Here is a 6820-nt window from a genome sequence, read left to right as displayed (position 1 = left end):
AATAAAGAATATTATACAGAGTTCCAACAGCAGACTAGAGGATCAGAAGAATCAAGTCAAAGATTTGAAATACGAAGAAGCAAAAAACACCCAACTGGAAAAGCAAAAAGAAAAAAGAATCCAAAAATATGAAGATAGTGTAAGAAGCCTCTGGGACAACTTTAAGCACACCAACATCCGAATTATAGGGGTGCCAAAAGAAGAGAGACAGCAAGATATTGAAAACCTATTTGAAGAAATAATAACAGAAAACTTCCCCTACCTGGTGAAAGAAATAGACTTACAAGTCCAGGAAGTACAGAGAATCCCAAACAAAAGGAATCCAAAGAGGACCACACCAAGACACATCATAATTAAAATGCCAAGAGCAAAAGACAAAGAGAGAATCTTAAAAGCAGCAAGAGAAAAACAGTTAGTTACCTACAAGGGAGTACCAATACAACAGTCAGCTGATTTCTCAACAGAAACTATGCAGGCCAGAAGGGAGTGGCAAGAAATATTCAATAGTAAGAACCTACAACCAAGATTTCTTTACCCAGGAAAGCTATCATTCAGAATTGAAGGTCAGATAAAGAGCTTCACAGATAAGAAAAAGTTAAAGGAGTTCATCACCACCAAACCAGTATTATATGAAATGCTGAAAGGTATCCTTTAAGAAGAGGAAGAAGAAGAAAAAGGTAAAGATACAAATTATGAACCACAAATACACATCTATCAACAAGTGAATCTAAAAATCAAGTGAATGAATAATCTGATGAACAGAATAAACTGGTGAATATAATAGAATCAGGGGCATAGAAAGGGAGTGGACTGACAATTCTCGGGGTGGGGGGGGGAAGGGGTGTGGGGGGTGTGGGAAGAGACTGGACAAAAATCATACACCTATGGATGAGGACAGGCGTGGGGGGGTAAGGGCAGAGGGTGGGGTGGGAACCGGGTGGAGGGGAGCTATGGGGGGGAAAAAAGAGGAACAACTGTAATGATCTGAACAATAAAGATTTAATTAAAAACAAACAAAGGTGGGTAATCTGGTCAGAAGGTCAAATCTTCCAAGTGCATGCAAGTTGCTCCTTCCAGGGGGTCCGGACTGAATGTTCTAGAGCATCTCCAGGAAGACCGGCAGGGATGGTGCCTCCTCCACATTCTGGAAGGTGTTCTGGACTCTGCCGTACAGGATGAAGTGTTTTATCTCCAGCCAGATGAACCCCAAGTGGTTCTCATCGAACAGGATGAAGACTCCAGGGAAGCGCCTGGGGTAGGAGAAGCCATCTAAGGTAACAGTGTCCAGGCCATAAAAACACATCCTGCAGGTTCGGGGGTAGTTCTGGTCTCTTGTGCTCACGCCCGCAGGCAGAACAAACGGAACAGGCTGCTCCTCCGAAGCTGCAGCCCTGTACTCCCTGACGCTGGGCTGGGCAGGGCTCTGCCAGCCATGGCCCTCACTTTCCTCAGTCCCGTCTTCTTGCTGCTGCTGCTCCCGGATCACCTGCTCGTCAATCTCCTGGACCACGCGGGAGAGCTCGTTGAAGTTGCGGAAGATCTCGCCATCTCGCAGCTGGATGCGGTGCGAGAGGTGGATCTCTAACCTTGGGTTGCAGTTTCCCGTGACCTTCGTGACCCTGGCATACTTCCCATGGAAGCTGAGCATGGCAATCGTTAGGCCATAGCCATCGTATTTGCCTTGGAAGAGGCCTGGCCTGATGAGGTCGTCCGGGTGGCTAGGTGGGAGGTAGAGGCGGCGGTAGGTCAGGCAGTCATACTGCTGTCTGTCCTCCTGCACCAGCACCAGCCCCCATGCTTCCCTAAGCCGCGTTGGTGAATCCTTTTGGTGGTCTGTCTTGATGCACTGGATGCTGAATCTGTCCTTCTGAATCTGCACGTGGCGGTTGTGGGACCTGCTGATGCGGCCTTCCATGCACTCCACCGTGGCTGATTTCCTCTCCATCAGGCGAATCCTGAACGAGGGCTTGAATTGCATTGGGCGATCCACATGAGTGTTAAGGCAAGACCAGTACGTCCAACCAGTAATGCATAAGCCGTCCACCACGACATTCACTAGTGTTCTATAGTACTCAGTATCTAGCTGCCACAATCCCAAAATGTGTCTGCATGGGTGGAGCAGCTTCGCATAGAGTTCTCGATAAGACAGACCTATCTCCAGGTTCTGTAAGTTTTCACTAACGCCAAACTCCTCACAGCAGCGCCGTCTCCAGATGCTGTCGATGTGCAGGATGTGGTGGAATTTGGTGCAGGCCAGGGCCAGGCTGGGCAGATCGGTGCCAGGGAGCGAGGCGAAGATCTCCACCAGCACCTCCACAGGCAGGTCCTGCAGCGAGCAGTGCGGGGGAGGTGGGGGCGACATGGGGCTCGCGATTCCTCCACTCCCCGCACAGCACTGCGCTGCCGCATGTACCTCGAAGTGCTTTTCTGCTGGAGCCGGGGTCGGCTTGCCATCAGCTGCTGCCGTCTCAGCTGGGCCTTGGTGCTGCTGACAACACCGACATCCCCGCGAAGAGCCCACACCACAGATGCAAGCGCACTCCTCCATGCCTCGATGCCTAACAGCCACCACAGTGTGGGCCGCTGTGCCTCAGCCTGGCTTTAAGCTGGCTTGTCCCACCACGCCCCCCAGGGCCTAGCCACGCCCCCTCAGAGAGGAGCCAATTGTAAGACTTCATTAACAGTCCCCGCCCTTTCCCAGTGCCCCCTCCCTGTCCTCCCGCCCTAGCCTCAGGCAGTCACTAATCTGCTTTCTGTATGGATATGCCTCCAGGGATATGCCTGGGGGGGGATTTTTCACATAAATGCAGTCATAATGAAATAAATAAATAAATAAATAAATAAATAAATAAATATAAATAAATAAAAGGGAAAACTCAAGCAAATCTCCAAACCCACCCTCTAGTGACAGATTTGGGTAACTATAGTTTCTATGAAATTTCAATTGTTAAAATAGATTGTGAGTATGAAAATATTATTTAAAAAAAAAGAAAAGAAAAGTATTTCAGACTTCAGCACCCTAGAAAGGCTTCTGAGGTAAGCATCTAATAGTTTTCACAGACACCCTCAGCATTTCTTTCTTTCTTTTTTTAATATATTTTACTGACTTTTTACAGAGAGGAAGGGAGAGAGATAGAGAGTTAGAAACATCGATCAGCTGCCTCCTGCACATCTCCCACTGGGGGTGTGCCCGCAACCCAGGTACATGCCCTTGACCGGAATCGAACCTGGGACCCTTCAGTCCGCAGGCCGACGCTCTATCCACTGAGCCAAACCGGTTTCAAGGATGCCCTCAGCATTTCAATGCACAGCCTTCACTGAGAACTAAAGGCCTAGTGGATGGTTTATAACACGGTGGTGAACTTACTGTGTTGTCTGCCTGGCATTTCTTCTGTCTTCTGGGGCAGCCCTCTGTATTTCTTTCTGGGGAGCCACCCTCCTCTACTCACACCAATGGTTCAAAAGGGACTGACCACAGGCTGCCTGCTCCAGGGGGAGATAAAACCCAGGCTTAGCCAATCCATAGTAATTGATTTCAGATAGGATTTGATCCAAGCTAGCTCAGTAAGACTCCATTGCAAGCCTTTGGTTAGAACTGTGGGGGAAGAGAAACATTCTGCCCCTGGGATTTCATTAGGCTCATGCACTACAATCACCAAGAAGCAGCTGGTAACCTAGAATCAATCACTACGTCAGCCTGGGATGAGGCATAGGTGGGGCCTAGAGAGGATGCTGAACTGAGAATGAAGTCAAGAGAGACAGCCTAATGTTAGAATCCACCCGAGTCTGAATTAGACTAACCCCATGTTGTGTTTTATTCTTCTCAGGCAGCCATAACAAAGTACCAAAATGGTTAAACAACAGAAATTTATTTTCTAATGAGGAGAAGATGGACTTCTCCCTTTGGAGCAAGATTCTCTGGAACTGCTGACTTGAGTTAGGAAAAAGAAAAGATGATAATTGTGTGATTTCGCAGCCAGATTTACATTATAAATTAAAATTTGGGTTGGTGATTCTCAGAAGCCGACTTCTCTTTCTTGTCATGGAAATGGATTATTATGCCAAATAAATGATGATGGTCATTAGAATTTTTGTTTCTATTAAATTTTTAATTTCAAAATTATCCCTATAAAATTAAACAATAAAGGCAGGTTTAAAGAAAAATATAATCTTTCATCCTCTACTTCCCCCTTCAGTTTTGCTGCCTGAGGTAACCAATGTCATCAATATATTTCCTTTTAAATGAAAATGGAATCATATTTTACACAGTACTCTGCAGTTTGCTTTTTTGTTGTTTTTTTTTGGTTATTGGTATGAACATCTTTGCTCCAGGGCAGTACATGTAGCTCAAACACATTCTTTACACAGCGACATAATATTTCAAGCAAGCATACACCCGAATTTATTCACCAGACCAGGTAAGTTGCTCAGATTTTATTTTATTTTTGACACCACAAAGAATGTTTCAATAAATATGCACCTGTTTCTGCCTTGACAAAAACACAAAATGAGATTTCTCTAATGTGCCGTTATTTTAGGGTAATTTCAAGGTCCTACCACATCCCTCCAATACAATAAAAGAAAATAATGACCTTTGTTGTCAGGAGACTTTGTTAATAAAAACAAAAGAATGCAAAGACTAAGTTTAAATAACTTAGGTCACAAGCGATCCCACTCACTTTTGCAATGCGGTACTTGTTATAGTCAACCTTCATAAATCATTTCTAGATTTGCAAGATGGCCATGAAGTCTCCATATTCATTTGAAGGCCTTGGGTAGTTTCGGAAAGTGTGGTTCCTAGAACCACACTGGTGGGGATAACACACATGTTCACAGTAAAGAGTCCATTGCTCACCATCCAGATATTTTTGTTCCGTGGGTTTGGAGTGGGGCCCAGGTAGCTTCATTCTTCAACAAAAAATTTCCAGGTAGAATTCCCGGGAGAAAACGCTGGAGTTTGCAAGCTTTGGACTAGATCAAGGATCAGCCAAATTTGGCCCTACACCTGTTTTTTATAGCTGGTGAGGTAAGAATGGCTTTTACATTTTTAAATGGTTGGGGGGAACAAGAAGAACATTTCATATGTGAAAATTACATGCAATTCAAATTTCAGTGTCCATAAATAAAGTGTTAGTGGAACACAGCACGCCCATTCATTCCCTATTGTCTAGGCTGCTTTTGAGCTGCAACAGCAGAGTTGAGCAGTTGCCATACAGAAACCATATGGCCACAAAGCCAAAATATTTACAATCTGGCCCTTTGCAGAAGAAGAAGTTGCCAACTCCTAGACTAGATGATCTCTAAGGTCCCTGTCATTTCTAAATGTATTTTATTCACCGTAATTATTTACCTCCTTCAATATGCAAATACACGGCCAAACCCTAGAGCTAGTGCAGACCCAGGGAGGTACACCATGTGGCTGAAGGCCAGACACCATGATGAATTTCCTTTTACCAGTCACTTACAAATTAGGAGACAATGTGAGCAACATATAATAAATTTGCATCAGCTAATCAGAAAACGGGTAACGACTGCAATAGCTACCATGTACGTGGCACATTAAACACACCAGGACCTGCTTTCAGCGCTTCCCACAATTGACTCGTAGAACCCTCACAAGAACTCTGTGATGTCGGTACTATTTTTATCCTCCTTTTACAGTAGAGGAAACTACATAAAGAGGTTAAGTAACTTGCCTAAGGACACATAATTATAAATAGCAGAGTAGGAACTTGAACCTATGAAGTCTAGCTACAGAGTCTGGGCTTAAAACCACTAAACTGTTACTGCAAGCAATCGGGTCAAAGTAATTTATAACTAAAAATCACTATGCTTGGACTCAGATCTCAATTGCAATTTTAAAGTCAGGGCAGTGGGCCCGGCTGGCGTGGCTCAGTGGTTGAGCATTGACCTAGGAACCAGGAGGTCACCGTTCAAATCCCTATCAGGGCACATGCCAGGCTTTGCAGGCTGGATCCCCAGTGGGGAGCATGCAGGAGGCAGCTGATCAATGATTCTCTCTCATCATTGATATTTCTATCTCCCCCTGCCTCCCTTCCTCTCTGAAATCAATAAAAATATATTTTCAAAAAAAAAAAAGTCAGGGTAGTGGGACACTACCCTGTGATAAACATTATGACACCATTTTACCCAGGGTCACAAGGTCAAAAATCCTCTGGGCCAGTTAGGAACATCAATGAATGAAAAAAACAAACAAACCTGCCTTCTCAAACACAATTCCGTTTTCTACTTTGACCAGCACCGTGGAAACAGCCTTCTCGAAATCAGAGGAAAACGGCTGTGTGAGGAGGGATGGTGACAATAGCTTGCAGGGCAGGGAAACCATTGCCTGTGGTGGGGACGGCGTACAGCAGGAGAGGACATGCCCCGTCAGCAAAGGGCCTGCTACTCATACCTAGCTTGTTGCTGGCAGGCATAAACGAGGGCAATTCAGGATTTTATAGTGAAATATCCCGCAATTTAAGCGTTCAACCTCATTCAAATATTAAAATCAAACAAACAAACAAAGAAAACACTCTAGGCCAAACAAAATAAGACTGCAAGTCACCAGTGTTCGACCCATGCTTAAGCAATTTTCTTTTGAGGCTAAATCCCCTTTAATTCCAAACCTTTCCAAATGGATCGCTAAGCCCGGACCTTTAATCAGAATCTTGACTGCCCCTTGAACTGGTGCCAAGCTTTGCAGTCATCTGCAGTTGATGAGAGTTACAAAGTTCTGCTCAGAAGTTGGAGTTCTACCTGGCAGACAGTTATGCTATGATCAAGCCTAATGCCCTCCTCATGTGTGTGATAAAAAAAA

The 6820-nt window shown here is 44.9% G+C and overlaps 1 pseudogene; it reads right to left on the bottom strand.

Moving 5' to 3' along the window:
• Positions 1–1096: 1096 nt before the first annotated feature.
• LOC102435580 lies at positions 1097–2548 on the bottom strand (annotated as a pseudogene).
• Between the last annotated feature and the right edge of the window lie 4272 nt (positions 2549–6820).

Source organism: Myotis lucifugus, unplaced genomic scaffold, assembly GCF_000147115.1.
Source record: "Myotis lucifugus unplaced genomic scaffold, Myoluc2.0 scaffold_9, whole genome shotgun sequence".
Lineage (NCBI taxonomy): Eukaryota > Metazoa > Chordata > Mammalia > Chiroptera > Vespertilionidae > Myotis > Myotis lucifugus.
Note: the sequence above shows the minus strand (reverse complement) of the source record. Positions and strands in the feature narration are given on the sequence as shown.